The sequence below is a fragment of the Balearica regulorum genome, chromosome 3 (assembly GCF_011004875.1).
Source record: "Balearica regulorum gibbericeps isolate bBalReg1 chromosome 3, bBalReg1.pri, whole genome shotgun sequence".
Lineage (NCBI taxonomy): Eukaryota > Metazoa > Chordata > Aves > Gruiformes > Gruidae > Balearica > Balearica regulorum.
This window is the reverse complement of record NC_046186.1, coordinates 115,317,472-115,336,418: the sequence shown is the minus strand read 5'-3', so window position 1 is coordinate 115,336,418 and position 18,947 is coordinate 115,317,472. Positions and strand designations below refer to the sequence as shown.

Genomic DNA, 18,947 nt, shown 5'->3' with positions numbered 1-18,947 from the left:
CGGGCGGCGGGGGGTGGGGAGGGGCGGGGCGGCGGCGCCGAGACCCGCGTGCCGCGCGCGCGCCCCCGCCCACCCCTTCCCCCCTCCCCCCGCCTCTCTCCCCCCCTCCCCTCCGGCGAGGGTGCGGTCCCGCCCCCTTCCCGGCGGGCCCCTCGCGGCGGCGGAAGTGGGTGGGGCAGGGGGCGGGTCCCCCCGCCCCGCTGGCGGGAAGGCCGCGCCTGCGTAGGGGTGTGGTCCCGCGCGTGGGCACGGACGCGGAGGGGAGCGATGGCGGCGCGGCTCGGCTCCCCGCGCGGGGCAGCCCCAGGCAGGGTCCGGGCCCGGGTCCGGGTCCGGGCCCGGGCCCCGCGGGTGGAGGCGTCCCCCCCTTCCCCCGGCCTGCTCGGGGGGGATGGTGCGGGGCTGCCCCCGGGAGTTTGCAGCGGGGGCGATAGCGCGGGACCTCTCCTCTAAAAGCCGTTTGTCATTCGGCTGACAAACAGCCCTCCAGAGGTCATTCAGCCCCACGGGAGACGCGTGGAAATAAATCGCGATTGCTATTTGAGAGTGGGAGTTTGGAAAACCAGGGCTTGAGGCCAAGATTAAAGACAATTCAGTGCAAGGTATCTGTAATATTTCTGATTTCTGAAGCTTATCGTGAGGTTAAGCACCTCCACCCGTGGCTGAAAGGTGTGTCGGTCCCAGGCACCCTGCAGCGGGCCGTGCCAGGGAGGTACCGTGCCGGTGGAGCGTCTTCAGCAAGCAAGGAGGTGCTGAAGGCAGGGAGCGTTGCTTCTGACCTCGGCAGCAACTTCCCTTTTGTTTAATATTTTCCCCGGTTTTGATTGAAAATGCTTCCCAGCAGTGGCTGGGCTTCCTCCTTTAAGGTATTGACCCCCAATTATGGCTGAAAAGCCTGTGCCCCTCCCCACCATAAACCCTCCCCAGCACCCCGCAGGTAAATAGCGGCACCCTTCTTTTTATCGGTGGGTGGGAGCTGACAGTGCAGAGTCCAGCGCTGGCGGGATGCAGCAGCCCAAAAGGGCTGGGAGAGATCAGCTCTTTCTGGACTCAAGGAAGAGAGGCATAGGAATTGCCGGGGTACTGCTGAACCCCCGTTTCAAGAGAGGAATGGGTGGGAGATGCAGGCAGCCTTGCCTGGGGCGGGTAGGGTGGGCCTCACCCCTCCTGGCTGCAGGCACCGAGGCTCAGCCAGGTGCTTGAGGCTCCCCATAAAGTTGGGGGAAAAAGAGGTGACCTCCTAGGCTAAGCCTGGGGTCCCACCTGGATCTGCCCGTTTCTGCTTCTTGGCTTTAAAGAAAAGCAAAAATGTGAAGACCTAAAGTGCTCCGTGAATTCTGTATCCCGATCCACTTGACCTGGGAGCATCCCTTTGCGCTTCGTACCGCCAGATGGGTGCAGTGGCTCGCTGCATCTGGGAAGATCCTCCTCTTCTGCCCCGGATCCACCAGCAGGAAAGTCCTGGATTCACTCCAGGATTTCAGCAAAGTCCTGATCCTTCTCTCCAGACATCGATGGGAGCTTGCTGTTAATGCAAGAGCAGCCCCACTCCTGACCTTGCACTGTTAATTAAAATGCTTTGCTTTAAACTTGGTGCTCCGTTCCTACAGCTCAGCTCTGCTACGATCCCACATCCAACACCTGCCAGCCAAAATCGCAAACTGTATGATCGCTGTGTAGTACCAGAACAACTTTTTTTTTGTCACCATCCTTTTACAGGATAATTACAGACATAATTTTCAGGGTAATAGGGATAATTTTTTATCTGCAGGCAATAAAACTAATTTCAGCGACCTGTCTCACTGTGGTGGAACCAGGAGAAAACCCTCCCTCCTTCACGGAGTTTTATGGAAGTAAGGGAAAAATCAAGGCTGAGCACTGATGGTGTCGGTCAGGTCACTGCGTCACTTAGGATGAAGGTAACCAGAATCAACCCATCCAAAACCGGCAAATTTTGGTAAAATTCTGGATGCCCAGAGCTCTGACAGTGTCTTTTTAGGTACATTAAGGAAATGAAGCTGATGGGGCTGTGTGTTTGGTTTGCATGGCAAGGTTTTGGTAGCGGGGGGGGGGCTACAGCGGTGGCTTCTGTGAGGAGCTGCTAGAAGCTTCCCCTGTGTCTGATAGAGCCAATGCCGGCCGGCTCTAAGACGGACCCGCCGCCGGCCAAGGCCAAGCCCATCAGCGACGGTGGTAGCGCCTCTGGGATAACATAGTTAAGAAGGGGAAAAAAACCCTAGCGGGAGCTTTTACAGCCAGAGAGAGGAGTGAGGAGATGTGAGAAACTCTGCAGACACCAAGGTCGGTGCAGAAGGAGGGGGAGGAGGTGCTCCAGGCGCCAGAGCAGAGATCCCCCTGCAGCCCGTGGAGAAGACCATGGTGAAGCAGGCTGTCCCCCTGCAGCCCATGGAGGGAGGATGAGGGGGTGTAGAGATTCCACCTGCAGCCCGTGGAGGACCCCACGCCGGAGCAGGTGGAGGCACCCACAGGAGGCTGTGACCCCGTGGGAAGCCCACGCTGGAGCCTGCTCCTGGCAGGACCTGTGGCCCCGTGGAGAGAGGAGCCCACGCCAGAGCAGGTTTGCTGACAGGACTTGTGACCCCGTGGGGGACCTCACGCTGGAGCAGTTTGCTCCTGAAGGTCTGCACCCCGTGGGAGGGAGCCACGCTGGAGCAGTCTGTTCCTGAAGGTCTGCAACTTGTGGAGGAGACCCACAGTGGAGCAGTTTTTGAAGGACTGTAGCCCGTGGGAGAGACTCACATTGGAGAAGTCTGTCTCCCGGGAGAGGGACCCCATGCTGGAGCAGGGGAGCGATGAGAGGAGTCCTCCCCCTGAGGATGAAGAAGCGGCAGAAACACCACGTCATGACCTGACCGTAACCCCCATTCCCCGTCCCCCTGTGCTGCTGAGGGGGGCGGAGGTTGAAGCCGGGAGTGAAGTTGAGCCCGGGAAGATGGGAGGGGTGGGGGGGAGGTGTTTTAAGATTTGATTTTATTTCTCACTCCTCTACTCTGTTTTGCTTAGTAATAAATTAGATGAATTTCCTCTCTAAGTTCAGTCTGTTTTGCTCGTGACGATAATTAGTGAGTGATCTCTCCCTGTCCTTATCTCCACCCACAAGCTTTTTGTTGTACTTTTTCTCCCATCTAGTGAATGAGGGGAGTGACAGAGCGGCTCTGGTGGGCACCTGGCCCTCAGCCAGGGTCAACCCACCACAGGCTGAAGGGTCTGTCTGTCTGTCTGTCTGCCCCCAGCAATTCCTCCCAATTCCTTTGGCAGGTGTTGACTGAAGGACGGACTGAGGAGAGGCTACACGGCACATGTCCCTGGCCTTATTTTAAAATACTTAATTGCCCAAGAGTTAGATTAAAATGCGAGAGAGTGGACACGTGCAAGCTGAGGCATACAGCCTCCTGATGCTCCCAAAAACACCAACCAGGGATGTGCCGGGGGCGACATGCCGGCAGCCCGGTTGGTGTTTTGGTTTAACTAAGTAGCCATAGAAACACCAACAACAGGAGGTCGAAATGGCCTGAATTAAAAAATAAGCTTTTGATCCCATCATGCCTGATGTCACTGTATCACCCGGTTCAGCATCTTCCAGGAAGATTGGGCTGGACCACATCGCGAACGTAAGTGTAAGCAACAAAAGGCACCAAACCCAAACCGCAGGCTGGTTTTTATGCCTCATAAATAAAATTCCTCATAAATACGCCTCATAAATAAAATAAATAAATACAGTAATAGTGACTTCCTTTGGTTTCATCACCCTAGAAGCCGATGCCAATGCAAGATGCTGCCAAAAGAGCTGGTCCCATCCTCCCCCTACTCCAGCCCTTCTCCCCACCCTGCTTTTGGCGCTATGCCAGCGGGTTTTGGCTGGGACAGTTGCCTTTCAGATGGGCTCATTTCTGGCATGGTGGGAAGGGGAGGTGAAACAGCCCTTCTGGGTAGCCAGCATCATCCCTTCATCTCCCTCTCATTTCTTTCTTTCTTAGCTCTCCCCATTAAGTTTCCCACCAAGGACATCTATTTTCCTTCCATCCTCCATTTGTTTTTCAGCCACTTCATTTATTGCCAATTAACTGCCTCACCCAAGCTGAGCTGGATCTGCAGATGGAGGAAATCTGGGTGTTTATGGGGGAAAAGTCACAGCGCAAATGCCAGGGAAATGTGGCCAGGAGGTGCTTGGAAAGCCAAGGTGTGAACATTTTAATTTACTGACTAGGGAATAATAGAAAAATTTTTTTTTTTTTTTTTTTTTGTTCTCCAAATAATATAAATAGTAACACAGATGCTTTATGGCCATTTCTCTGCTAAGCTGAAAGGTGTTGTCCCAGTTAAGTTTCTTTTTTTTTTCCCTGCAAGGTGAAGCAGCATCCCCAGCCCCATTTGGCCAGGCAGGGGGACGCTCCTTCCCCATCACACCCAAGCTCTTCTCCCCAGGAACCCCTCGAGGCCATTTCAGAGCAGGAGCTTGAGCCTAATTTGTGGCATAAGGGTAGAGCAGGAACAGCCTGAGGGCTTGAATCTGCCAAGAGAAAAAGTCCTGGCCGGGTCCGGTGTGCACCAAAGACTGAGAAAATAGGGCTGGAGGTTGCAGCGTGTAATATTTTTCCTAATTTTATAGATCCGCACATCCTCTGAACTGGTCTCCTCCCAGTTTTGTTGTCCCTGGGTCTTGCCCTTAGTAAAAGCACTGTTTAATATTCTTGGATATTTATACATGTGTATATAAAAATATATATAATTACATATATTCTATATATGATATGTTTTTCTATATTACATACATACATAAATTTTTATTTGTGTATTTTTATATATATTTACATTGTGTACATATAATCCCAGGTGATGTGTCCGGGCATCCAGCAAAGCAGACATGCTACACACATCCCCAATAATTTATATAATATATAATTATATATATTATATAGATGTTCATATATTATATACATATATTTATATATAATATAAATGTGCACATATAAATATTTAATATAAAAATCTTAAAAATATAGAATATATGATTGCATATAGTAATATATTATGACAATAATTGTTTATTATTACTATTTTTACATCCAGGTTTTGTCAGGAAGAAACGACGAGTGGCTGGGAAACAGTAAAAATCAAACTCTCAGCCCCCTTTGCTGGGGCGTGCGGGGCACGTTCCACTTGAGCTCCGCCACCTCCTGTTTGTCCAGCGAGTGCAAACACCCGCCTGATGGATTCCCAGGTTGCTCTGGAGACTCGTTTCCTGTGACCAACACCCAGTCGCAATATTTCATAACGAGGAGAGGCTCATCAGCCAGCACCATCAGTCCCACTCCAGTTTCCCCTTCGAACTGTCGCTGCCGGCTGGGGAGCAGCCAAGTTAGAACAATACGCGCTCGGGTGTAAACCCACGAGGTGCTTCAGCCGATAGCTGTGCGGGCTTTTCCTCTCCAATTTTTTAAATTTAAATTAAATTAAAGCAAAATAAAATTAAAAATAATACTTTTTTTCAAATCCTATGGTTTTCTCTCTCTCTTTCTTTTACATGCTCAAAGCAAGGAAGTGCAGCACATCTTTGGGGAAGAGCTGAAAGCCACTGGATCAGAAACAAGCTTGGTCACACCTCAAAATCCCCCATTAACAACCTCAGCAGGCACTCTCCGGAGGTTTCGGGTGCGCCTGCTCACAGCTACAACGCTCTTTACAAGTGTTTTTGTACAAGTGTGTTTGTAACATAGCAACCCGGCAACACAACAGAGGCAGCAGGGGCAGGGTGTCCTGGTTTGAGAGCGGTTCGGTGGTGGTGGGAACGGCTGGAGCTGCTCAGGGGTCACAAGGTAATGCGGGTTATTTTGTCCACAAATAGGCTGGGCAATAGCTCTGGAATAATTCAGCATCTATTTTTAACTCCCTTTTTGCAGTAAGTGCCTTGCGGCGTGTCGGCATGCAAACAGCATGGAAGTCACTCCCCATGCAAAGCTGTGAGGGGTCTCCAGACCTTCTGGAGATGTTGGCGTGGCAGAGGGTAAGGCAGGGTTTCTATATGTCCTGTCCTGTGAGCTGCTTCTCCGCACACCCAAAGTCTTTCTGCTGATTTTTCATAGGCAATAAAGCCCTTGGGACAAGCCCTTACGGCAAATGACAGATGAGTCTTGTCTTTATCACCACCCAGTCGTCACCCTTTCACATTTGCCCCTGGACTTCTTCCCACTGCTGTAATTAAGGGCAAGTCAGGTGTCAGCTCGCTCCATTGGACATGGCCATAGAAATTCTTGGCACGGTGCTCTTCCTTTCAGGGCTGGAAGCCAAGGGGTGGAGAGATGGGAGGAAAACAGCTCGTTACCGCTGCGGCGTGGTTTTCCCCGTGCACCCGTTTTTCCCATGCACTCAAGGCTGGACCCAGGAACTAACTCAGACAAGGTGGCTGTGGTTGGACATCTGTGTGCCCACCCAGAGATCTCAGGTGGGGAGAGCCTCACAGTGTCATGCTGGGCTCACCCACCTCCCTGTGTCTGCACCTACAGTCAGGCGTGTGCCCTGCAACCAGGGGCATGGTGGACCTTGGTGTGAGGACATCATGCTGGCACTGCGGGGGCTGACATGGGTCTGGAGGTGATAGTAACGCTTTGTGTCTGCAAGGGATGGGCCTGAGCCACAGGATGGTGAGTCTCTCCAATGATCCCTAGCTGCCCTGCTGGGGTTGGCTGGGAATGCTAACACCAAAATGTCCTGCTCCGGGGTTGTTGGTGAAGCCAGGTGGGTGAGGAGGCCATGTCAAGAGGCACCAAAACTGGACTGTCGATATTTCAATACCAGCAAGAGAAATGCAACAGTCAGGGAAGCAAAACAGGGATGTCACAAACCCTAGCATCAGGATGGGGAGGAGCAGAGAAGGCAGCCACCTCCTCACCCTGTGTCGACACTTCAGGGCTACAGCTTCTCCCTCCACACCTGCAGACCTCTTCCAGGGACACAGGAGGTACAGCAAGGAGCACAAACCTCAGTGCTTGTCCAGGATGGGAAATCACACCACTGTTCTACCAACACAGCTCGTCCTGGAGCCCTGGGTGGCCTGACCCAGGCCAGGGCTGGGCATGACACCCTGTGGGCCAATGCAACTGCGTCTATGGGGTCACGGTGGCCTCGCAGGTCCACTACATAATGAGTGATTTTATCAGCCATGATAGCCTGTCGTCACAACCTACACTTCATCTTTTCTGATGATGAACCATCCAGGGCCCCATTTGGCTTAGTCAGGTCAGCACAGAAACTTTGATTAAAGTCCTAGCCCAGAGGACTAGGACTAGCCTTGCTAGTGACACCTCCTTTGGGCTTGGTGAAACATCTCAGGAGGATTTTGGTGACTGATGGGCAGCTGGAGGCAAAGGGAGAGAGAGGGTTACCCAGTCCTCTCTTGCTCCACCTGGCCAAGCAGAGCACGAAGAGATGTTTGACTGGCAAGTAATTAGGTCTTAAATGTTGGACCTGCAGAAAGAAAGGACATGCACTGGGGCATGGTGAACCTGGCAATTAAAAACCAAACACATTGGTTAAGAACAAGACTAAAGGATTGATTATAAATTCTTTGGTTTCTCCACGAATAGACCATGTGGTTTTCCTGATGAGTCGTGGATTGCAAAAGAACAGAGGCTGGTAGGGCCTCTGGAACTGGGACCTCTGAAGGTTCCTCCTCCAACCCCTGCTAGATCAGGCTGATCAGGGCCAAGGTTTGCATCCTCCAGGACAGAGATCCCACAGCCTTGCTGGGCTCACTTGCTGGATCCCCCTCACAGAGAACACATTTTTCCTAATATCCCACTGGCATTTCTCTTCTTCCACCTTGTGCCCATTGCCCCTCACCCTTCCCCTGTGCAGCCTCTGAGAGGAGCCTGGCTCCGTCTCCATCTCTGCTACGGCATTTGCCTTTGCTGGGCTTTGTGAGGTTCCTGCCCACCCATTTCTTGGGTGTGAAGCTGTCTGATCTCCTCCCTGGATAGCTCCTATTCTCATTCATGCAGGAGGTACTGAAACTACTGACACGTTTTCATACAAAATCCCAGATTATGACAACAGGGAATGCCTTCAAGTATTTAAGAGACATATGCCTAAATATAGTAGTTTATGCTTCATGCAATGAGGTGCACAGAATTTTAGTATTTATTTTAAAGGTAAGCTTAAGGTAACATTAGAATCTGAATGAGAAGGGGAACACACAATATTCTCACAGAGGCAGGCAGAAGCAGAGGTTTAAGGTGAAAGAGAAGGATAATCTTTAACTATAGGGAAAATCAAGCACAATTTAGAATGGTAAATTTATCTATGCTAAAAGCGTCCATCTCCTATCCCCACCCATCACAAAAAAAAAATCTGGCTGTATACTTACTTACCAACCATCTCCGTATCTATTTCTTCCACCTGCAATACTGTATTAACCACACACTGTCAAATTTAAAAAGGAAAAAAGAAAACAGAACAAGATCTTTGCTTCCTTCTGACTGCTGCCAGGTTTCGTAACACACGCAATAATCCTCAAGTTAAATAAGGAAAAGAAATTTACAGGAAAGAGCTACTCACATCGTTTAACATCGTGTCCAGCAGCCTAAACCTGCGCAGCAGCCCTGCCCTCCAGCATACTGAGGACTGTGCCTTTGGCTTCTGCACCAGTCCCGGCTCTGCACATCTGGCTTCCCACCAAATGTCCTTTCCAAAGAGGTGACCTTTTCTTTCCAAATCTGCACATTTTTAAATTTTTTTTTTTTTTTTTTTTTTGGTCATGGTTACCCAAGCAGCTAGTTTCTGAGGGAAAATGAAGCCTGTGCTCACAAGCCCATGTGCAGCAGCACGATGGAGTTTGTCCCAGACAGGGAACAGTGCTCTTCAGCCAACTCCTAGTCCTGCAACACTGCAAAACCAACCAGAAGACCAACCCCAAGTTTGTCCAAGTGGCCCTCTTTTTCCCCTGAAATGCATACAATAAATCCATTTGCATTTTATTTCTTGCAATGGTTGTGCCAAACCAGTACCTTACTGACAGATCACCACCCTCTTTCCCCAGCATGTGCAGGAGTATATACACCATGTTGGGGTTAGGAACCAAGTATCACCTGTTCTCAAGCATAAAATAAATTCTCCAGGCCACCTGATCTTTTCTGGGCCCATGTGGTTCTACTGAAGGAAATGTATCCCATGGTGGTGGCACTGCCAAGCACCCAGGGGATGGAGCAGCCCTAAGGGCCTGTGGTGACCCCCAGGTTTTTAGCTGTGCCATGTCCTCACTGCTGCTTTTGTAGGAGTCAGCTGAGAAACCACGGACCCACTTGCTTTGCTTTGTACTAGTGGGCTGCAGGTTGGGGTGACAGCATCAGGAAGATCTAACCGAAAGACAAGACCGAAGCTTGCTGCATCCCAAAACCTCATCGGCAACGTGAGGCTTCCTGATAGCCGAACACCTCTCCACAGCTGCTTCTTATAGACATAACACGTGGTATAAATACCACCTTTGTGAGGTCACACTGCAGTAATTTCACAGTGGAGGAATGAGGTATCCTCCCGGATATTTGGCAGGCTCTTGCTGGACCAAAAGTCAGGACAGCCTCAAGCCGGGATCCATGGCTTGATGACAATGTCCTGCCCCTGGGAGAAATCTGCAAAGAACATGTGGTCCCTTTGGGTCCCCAATGTCCTTTCAGGTGCTTATATTTAAGGAGATATAGGAGAAAGGCAAGAAATGCCAGCTGCTGACCCATTTCAAGTAATAGCATTGTTATTGTTGACTTACTGCTTTCATTTTGTTTCAATTTTAGATCTGCTGGGTTTTGGTGCATTCTCTGAAAATGAAGTCTATAACAGAAAGGAGAAGATCACATATTTATTGCTACAAGTGAGCATGTTTCTCATCTTTTCCATGTCTTGCATTTTTAGCCAATTGTCCATCACCAGGCAAGCTCCCCAGAGCCCCTGGGACACGCTCACAAGGATTTTTATGGTGGGACAGTGACTCCCCACAAAGACTGCCCTGCTCTTTTCCCCCTTCTCTGATGGAAATCAGTGGATTTCATCCTTTTAGTTCTTACCTGCTCCACACCAGACCTCCCTGCTCTGTTTCCACTGAAACAATCCTGTTTCACAACTCTCCTTAGAAAGAGTACTTAGTAAATCCTTTTAATTAAGGCCTTGTTTGCATGCCTTAGTTACAGAGGAACAAAAGATTTCAGCTGGAAACCCTGCTAAAATGTTTTCTTCATGGTACTAAATTGTCACGTAGAAGCCAGATGTAAAGTCAGCAAGCAATTTATTTCTAGTGCCCACACCACATATTGCCACCATAATCTCATTTTGGTGACAAATGTGGAGTCTCAGATGCATTTTGATGACATGTCACAGCTGCTCAGGTTTTGCTGGTGGCAGCACAAATTGTCTTGGAGCACCATCAAGCCGCCGTCCTTTCCACCCAAGCTCGGAGTGGAGTGGGTTAAAATTTGCCTGCAGTACTGTTCTTTAAATGTTGCATGATAAATCTGTTGAATGATAAATCGGTCTGTTGATTATAAATCACATCTACTGTGTTTTAGCCATTTTCAAGGAGATGCTTACTGAAGTACAACCCATGCCTTCAGTGAGGTCTTGGAGGCTTCCTGAGGGCAATCGTGGTCCTTCCTGGTGGGCCAGGCAGTGGCTGTAGGACTCAGCACTGGTGGAGAAAAGGACTGCAGCGAGCAGCCTCACACCACTCTTCTCCAAACCAAAGCCATACAGGTCTCCAGCAAAAATGGGTGAGACCGAGCTATCGTTGCACCTTGAAACATCTTGAGAAGACATGACGACACCTCCCCAGAGAAGAGATTTTCCATTTCTTGATCAGAAATAGTGACTCTAAGGCTTGTGAGTCCCTCCCATGCTTGTCTGGGCTGCCTGCATGCTGGGCAGCAAGGGAGGGAACCATGTCTGTGTCCTGTTTGCCGAGCAGTGTCATGTCTGAGAGGGCATCAGAACTGCTGGAGAAGGCTCCTAGAGGAGCGGTGCAATATTTTTCCCATTAATCATTTACTGCCCAGCAATTTTTTTCTTCAGCAGAAGTGGATGGTCCCGGTGCACACATGTTTTGGTTTTCAGCAGAAGTCCCAAGTGATTTGCTGCCTAACATAGCGTGTGAGTAAGAGGCACTAAAACCCAGCCAGGCGCACATTAGGTTTGTGCTCTAGTCTGCGTCCTCCTTGGCAGGGGAAGCCTGTCTCAAATCTTCCTCATCTGGCCACAGCAGACCTCTAGCAGCTTGTAGGAAGCATTGCAAGCGTCCTCTCCAAAGCCGTCCACACCTCCGTGGCCCAAATTTGGGAGTGAGTGTCCATGAGGAAGTCCTCATGGAGACTGTATCTGCAGGGGTAGCAACGAGGGCTAAATCCCGAGGTCCTGGCTAAGCTTCTTACCTAGCAGTGAAATTGTGCTTTGATTGCAGCGATGAAGAATGAAACATCACAAACATAAAGCCAGACCTTTCTGTGCCTGGTACATTTGCATGGAGACTCCTAAAATTTTCAATCCTGATCAAGTTGCTATTGGGGTAGAATCATAAAATCGTTTAGGTTGGAAAAGACCTTTAAGATCATCAAGTCCAACTGTTAACCTACCACTGCCAAGTCCATCACTAAACCATGTCCCTAAGCATCACGTCTACACGTCTTTTAAATACCTCCAGGGATGATGACTCAACCACTTCCCTGGGGAGCCTGTTCCACTGCTTGATAACCCTTTCAGTGAAGAATTTTTTCCTAATATCCAATCTAAACCTTCCCTGGTGTAGGCACAGGACAAGCCCAGAAGTATTCCTTGCCCCAAAAAGCCCCTTCTCAAGGTAAGTGCAATTAATGATGTCTAAGGATCATCGCTTAGAAATAGGGGACAGGATTGGAAACCAGGTCTCTGAACGTGTGTGACTTATGGACAACATGGGGCCAGTGAGCAGCCTGAACGAACAACTTCATGCCGGGCATCAGAGAGCACCAGAGCTATTGAAGGACGGGAGACCTGGGTCTCTTTGCTGCCTCAGGCTATACTTATTACTGGGACCATATAATGCAATGTGCTCCAAGAACTGCATTTTGCCCCATCAATAGCTGCTAAAAGTCAACAGCATTTGCTGTTCTGCAATTGGATCCTGATCATATGAAAGTGGTCACTTCAAAGCCTGGCTTGCCACCTCAACCACACCTGATCCGTCCAAGAACAGTTTCTTTTTTTTTTGCCCTAGTTTCTTTAAGCTATGTGGTGAAACATGAGCGAGTTTAATCTACTACATAACTTTGCCGGATAAATCCAGAAACAACCAGACATGTTTTACAGGCTTATCAAGGGCAATAAATGTTCTCTGCTTGAGTAACGAGGCTTTTCCAGGAATTTGGCTATACTGGTGGAGGACTAGATTTACAATACGGGCAGTTTCTCCATTCTGGGTCCCTAAGCTTTATCTGTAGCTGTGGGAAACAACTTCATATGACACCAAGATCAGGCTCCAGGGAGACTGCAGTGGAACCACCGCATCGCAGGGCAGCAAGGAGCAGGAGGGAGCAAGAGGCTCTCACTGAATACAAATTGCACAGAGGAGCCAAATCCTGCAGCTTTCAGTAAAAAAGCTTAGAAACCGATTTGTTAGGAAGGGCAAACCACGGTATTTGCAGAGTTGCCAGCTGGAAGCCTCAAATAAGGAAAGCAACAAGTTGATTTACTGCAATGGTGAACGTGCTGGGCCACATTCCTGTGTTAGCAGCTAGGAGATGATGCTGTTGTCTTTGTCAGCTGCACAGCCTTGACCCGGTGCTGGGCCTAGCAGCAGCTGAAAGTGCTCTACAGGGGCTATATGCATAGTATGACCAAGCTAGTCTGACCTTCAGCATCTCTTGTCCATGTATCACCACACTGGACTTTAAAGCAGGGCTTGCCATTCTGCCCCTTCAGGAAGTTTGGGACTGAAAAAAAGTTTTTTTTAAAAAAAGACATTTTTTCTTTTAAAGGGAAATAGGCTGAAAAAATCAAGACCAGAAAGCCACATAGCCATGCAAGATGTTAAACTGGCAGGTGCTACTTCTCCAGAGGATATGCCATTTTTGCTCAGTGCTGTTCCTGCCAAGCCTGGAGCTCCAGGGGCTGTTCCACATCCCGATAGCTCCTCAGCCAGCGGCACCTCCTCCCAGCCCAGCGCAGGTGCCAGCTTGTCCTCCTTGCCCTCTGTCCCAGTGGCAGTGCAAAGGTGGCTCCCCTCCAGCAGCCGCACGGCATGGCCAAACCCTGCCTCCAGCTGCGGAGCCACCACCCTGCCTCGTCGCAGCCACTGGCTCCCTGCCTGCAGGCTGCTCACCCTTTGCTGGCTCTGACCACGTGGGAATGCAGCGGGGTGCTGCAGTCCCTCAGCCTGCAAGGATCCACATGCCAGATCCTTTGGAGAGTTCATCCCTGAGAGAGAGAGGTCCCAAAAGCCAGCACAGCAAATCAAGAGCTGGCTGAAGCAGCCTGCAGGGCTTCTGGAGCACCACCCTGTCCCTCTTTTAGGGGTCTCCCTCGAGGACTCTACAGGGTAGAGGGTAGGAAGGCTCTACAGAGGGATCTGCGCAGGCTGGATCGATGGGCTGAGGCCAAATATATGAGATTCAACAAGGCCAAGTGCCGGGTCCTGCGCTTGGGTCACAACAACCCCATGCAACACTACAGGCTTGGGGAAGGGTGGCTGGAAAGCTGCCCCAGTGGAAAAGGACCTGGGGGTGTTGGTTGACAGCTGGCTGAAAATGAGCCAGCAGTATGACCAGGTGGCCAAGAAAGCCAACAGCATCCTGGCTTGTGTCAGACATAGTGTGGCCAGCAGGATTAGGGCAGTGATCATCCCCCCCCGTACTCAGCACTGGTGAGGCCACACCTCAAGTACTGTGTTCAGTTTTGGGCCCCTCACTACAAGAAGGACATTGAGGTGCTGGAGCATGTCCAAAGAAGGGCAATGAAGCTGGTGAAGGGTCTAGAGGACAAGTCTTATGAGGAGCAGCTGAGGGAACTGGGGCTGTTTAGTCTGGAGAAAAGGCGTCTGAGGGGAGACCATATCGCTCTCTACAGCTACCTGAGAGGAGGTCGTAGCCAGGTGGGTGTTGGTCTCTTTTCCCAAGCAACAAGTGATAGGACAAGAGGAAATGGACTCAAGTTGTGCCAGGGGAGGTTTAGATTGGATATTAAGAAAAATTTCTTCACTGCAAGAGTTGTCAAGCATTGGAACAGGCTGCCCAGGGAAGTGGTTGAGTCACCATCCCTGGAGGTATTTAAAAGACGTGTAGATGTGGTGCTTAGGGACATGGTTTAGTGGTGAACTTGGAAGTGCTAGGTTAACGGTTGGACTTGATGATCTTAAAGGTCTTTTCGAACCAAAATGATTCTATGATTCTATGATTCTATGACTATAGTTGTTATACCGAGTGCATTATTTATGGGAAGAGAGCACGTAGGTCCTGCAAGCCCTTGCAGCCCTGCACAGTCCCCCGTGGATGTTTTATATGGTGCTGCAGGACCGAAGATGCAATGGCTGAGCAGGGCTGAGCACAGCAACACCTTAGCTGTTGCAGATCCTTTTTCACCTGCTCAGCATAGGACCCAGCAGCAGAGGACCTTGCAACAGGCATTAAAATGCTAAATCCCCAAGTGACCAACACCTTAAGGATTGTGCTGTGCTTTATCAGCTTCTTGGGTCTCTCCCAGAATCCCCATCTCTGTCTGTTGGTTGCAAGATTTCACCCAAATGGCTGGGAGGTAGGGACACAAAGCCACACAGCTGGGAATACGACAGCTTGTCAGGAAATAAGCACAGGACTTTTTTCCTGGAGGCACAAGTTTGGTGTGATCAGCTCATGAATGCAGCTGGAGGCTCAGAGTAAGTTTTGCCTTTTTGAGAGGCCCAGAAGATTGGAAGCTCCCATAAACTTTAATGAGATACTTCTGCAAAACGATTAGTAGAAGCTGTTGAAAAGCAAATTATAGCCACTCATGGGGTCTCAAGCAACTTCAGCAGCTATTCACTCAACGAGAGCTGGCAAAGCAGCCTTCCCTTCAAATTTCATAATCCCCTTTGTCAAGAACTCCCTCCTTTCTCTTCTCAGGTTTTAATTAAATTTTCCCAGGATGGGCATATTTTGCCTCCCATCCACTTTGTGGACCAGCCCAGAGCTGGACTTAGATGGGCAGGGAGCCTGGATCACCCGGTGGGCACCCAGCATCAGGGTTCCCTGGGGAAAACCTCAATCCTCAGCAAAATGAGACCTTATCTGGTGTGCCCCAAAGGGCAACGTAACAGGTGGCCTCCAGAAAGCCCAACTGCTTGGCAATTGGATCTTTTAAAGCTGATTTTGAGAGATGCCTGATCTGGTCAGAAGGGAGGTAGATATAGCTTTTGAACATATCGAATGGCTTTTTAATGCCACTAATGAAACCTGGGGAGAGGGTAAATTTCTTAGCTGCTCTGCTCTTAAAAAAAAAAAAAAGCACAATACATGTCAGGCTTTCCCAGATAAGGGAGCAATTCTAATGTGTCACCCTTCACCTTCAAGCTTTGTCTACAGGGATGAGTCATTACTGCAGCTAATTAGAGACTTCAAGCTGATTAGGAGGATTGAAACAAGTGGAGTTACAAAATCTCTGGGCCTGATACTCCTTAATACAAAAGCCACTTTACACTGACCTGGCCTCAAAATACCCTGAGATGATGTAAAGTGCTCTTAGAGCAAATGGGATGAGTCCATCTGCATTTTGGAGGGACTGGCACACATCACAGACTACCAGCATCTGAGGCTGATGGGACTCTCAAAGGCCCCATCTGCCCTCAAGTGAGATGAAAGCATCTTTCTGGTCACAGAGAGACAGGTCTTTCACAACAAATAAAAATTAAAAAAATATGTATTCAGGCAACTACCTGAAGAGCTGACTGATATTGATCCAATAAAAGCAGAACAAAACCTTGCCAAGTCCATTTGTGGGCACCTCTAGGGGTATCTTAAGACCTTAACAAGTCAGTAGAACTCCCCTCTGGGTCGATCCTGCCAGCATTTCCATGGATGGACTCTCCCTAAAGTTCAGGTGTATTTTAAACTCAGTAGAAACCTGAAAAGAAGAGCTCAACTTTTCCATATGAGTGGAAAAGTTTCTGTCTGTATAGAGAAAGGAAAAGAGCTTTGTTTTATGTTGTTTTAAAATAACTCAAAGCAATAGATACCAGTCCACTGTCCACAGAACAACTTTTGAACTGAAAGCACCAGGGATGCATGATGGTCTCGTGGCCTGGAGGTGACCATTTGGGGACAAGGTGCCAGTGCTTGCCTCAGACAGGGAAGAACCACCCTCCCCAAAATGGAGAGCACCCTGCCAGCCCCCCAGCGGCTCTGTCCCCACCCACAGGGTCCTCCCAGAAGCTGCCAGTGGTGTGTCCCAGGGAGGAGGACCACGCGTGCACAGCAATAACCTTGGCAGAGGAAGGAAGTTGCAAAGGGAAGCCTTATCTCTGGTCTAAACACAGCTCCAAAAATATGACAATAGTCATGAGACCCGCGGCCCCAGTCACCCGGTATAAGGTTACTGCCATGGTGACATTTGGATTACAGCATCATCTGTCACGGCTTTGAGTCAGCAAATAGGTGCAGCCAAGGCTTTAGGTTTCCCTGCGAGTAAAATAACGCAGAAAAAGTGTTTTGCCAGCGAGTGTGCTCCACCCAACCCCAGCAGGTCCCCGAGCCTGCGGGGCAGAGAGGGAGGGAGGTAGCTCCTGCATTTGAACTCACGGGAGTGACACCTCCATTCACCCTAGGCACCATGAGGTCCTGGGCACCAGCATCTGGATGCGCACGGGAGTTTACACAGAGAAGCCAAAATACTACAGGTTCCCTCCTACTCACTTCCCAGGGCAGATCAGCCGTCTCACACAGAGGCAGCGCTGCCTTATGAAGGTAACCTGTGATATGTAAAAGAACGTGAAAATCCGGCCAAACCAGTATGCCCAACGGGCTGGTATCGAGGACCCTGGCTGGTGGAAACTGGGACTCCATCTCCTCCAGCCCAGACATCCTGTCCTGCCCCAGCACCAGCGCTTCAGGCAAGGGGGAGTGCAGAAAACCTCTGCAATCACTTTTGCTTGTCAGCAGATTAGAGATCTGAGAAAGGACCTTTCTCCTGCAATGGGAGGTTTTGCTGGGGAGCAGGTTTGGGATAACACAGTGGCAGCCCCACATTTAGTGGGTTAGTGGAGGGGATGGGATCAGCGTGGATCCCTCCGTCAACAAAACTAGGGCTTGAATTGCTGTTGTAGCTCTTTTAGGAGAAATTATGGGTTAAGTAGGATGAAGAACTGAGAAGCAACCTGTTTCTGCATGGGGAAGAGATGCTTGTGTATAAGCAAATATATGTATGTATGTATGTATACAAGCATTTTCTGATTTAAAGAAAAATACATGTTTACATGGCTTTGGGATCTCATATTAAATAAGAAGATGTAAAGGTTTCTTCATGTCCTGAAGCCTTGCTGCTGCCCTCACCTGTCTAAATGTCTGATCCAGAAGAGAGGCTGTGCCCGGATACAGGGAGGCAGAGTGGGGCAAAGGACTGGCACAGTTGGAGCTTGAAACACTTTTGGATCACATTCTGATAGCAGCCAATACAAAAAAAAGCACATCGACAGACCTTCCTGCAATCGTTTTGGTAGCATATAATTTCCTACTTTTTCTGACTCTTCCCTCACTTTTCTTTCTATGACTTTTCTCTGCAGACATGTCCCACTCTGAACCTGCTTTTTTCCCAACCACTGTCTTCTGCCGTGATGTTTTTTCCCCCCACTTTCCCTCTCTGTTTACCCCAGGTAGCTCCATCCTTTTCAGCTGTAACGCCTCTCTGCTTCCTCTGGACCAGCTAGAAGGAACCAGCTGGTCCTGAACCCATCCCTTGTCCCAGATGCAAGAAGAACATTTTGGACCATGAGCAGCTCAGGGTGTGCTTCCACACATGCTGTAGGTTTGCTACAAAGGCTATCACAAGCAAGATGGACCTCAGCTCAGGAGATCTGCGTCTCTGCTTTGTAAGCAGCAGCGTGCTTGGCTTTCAACACCAGCCCTGTTGAATCAGCATGTGGGCTGTGGTCTCTGTGTTTGCCACAGCTACAAGTCCCCTGGGAAGTGCAACGTTTTTGGGAAAAACAGAAAAGCCTCCCTCCTCGTCCTCATGCTGGCTGGATTATACCCCTCAGAGGACAGAAGCTATACCAGCCTCTGCAGCGTGGCAGCTGCAAGGTTAGAGAAGTGGCAGAGCTGCAAAGTTGCCATCTAAATTAAAATCCATGCTTTTCCCGCACATGGAGTGCTCAGAGTCTGATTTGGGGTTCTTCTAAAATAAGGGCCAAGCTGCTCATTTCTGATCCAGCTCCTCTGAAGTTCAGGAGGATTTAGATCATTTGGAGACTGCACCAAACCAAAACCGGAAACATCTAGCAACATGTGAGTTGGCAAGCAGAAAACATGGAAACAGAATTTAAAATATCGGGGCTGTATCTGCCACTGCTGTAAATCCTGCAGTTCAGCTGTGATTATGTCAACAGCACGAGACATGGATCCTCCATGACTTCATCCCAACCTTTCAGAGCATCCCAACCCATGCTCGGCTGGTGACCTTCCTCCAAGGCAACTTGGACACGGTCAGAATGTGGGTACAACCTGCTTTTTGCCAGTCGGGCTCCAGTGCCAAAAGCCATCTCAAATGCTTGTTCCCAGCTTGGACAGGATGATTGTGAACCTGTGTCAAACAAAAGCCTTAAGAAAGAGCTACAGAAATATTTCAGCAGCTTCATGTTTCCCAAGGGGAGGAGATGTGGGCTGTAAGCTCCCTCACCAAGAAAAAGTGTTTGCAGGAGGAACAGCTCCATCAGCCCAGTCTGGATGCAAAATCCC

At 49.6% G+C, this 18,947-nt stretch overlaps 1 long non-coding RNA gene across 1 annotated transcript; it reads left to right on the top strand.

Moving 5' to 3' along the window:
• Nucleotides 1-3,524: 3,524 nt before the first annotated feature.
• On the top strand, nt 3,525-5,435 carry LOC142601334 (uncharacterized). The gene is made up of 3 exons (XR_012834937.1): nt 3,525-3,632; nt 4,063-4,201; nt 5,092-5,435. It is a non-coding gene; the product is annotated as an uncharacterized LOC142601334 (long non-coding RNA).
• Nucleotides 5,436-18,947: the final 13,512 nt, after the last annotated feature.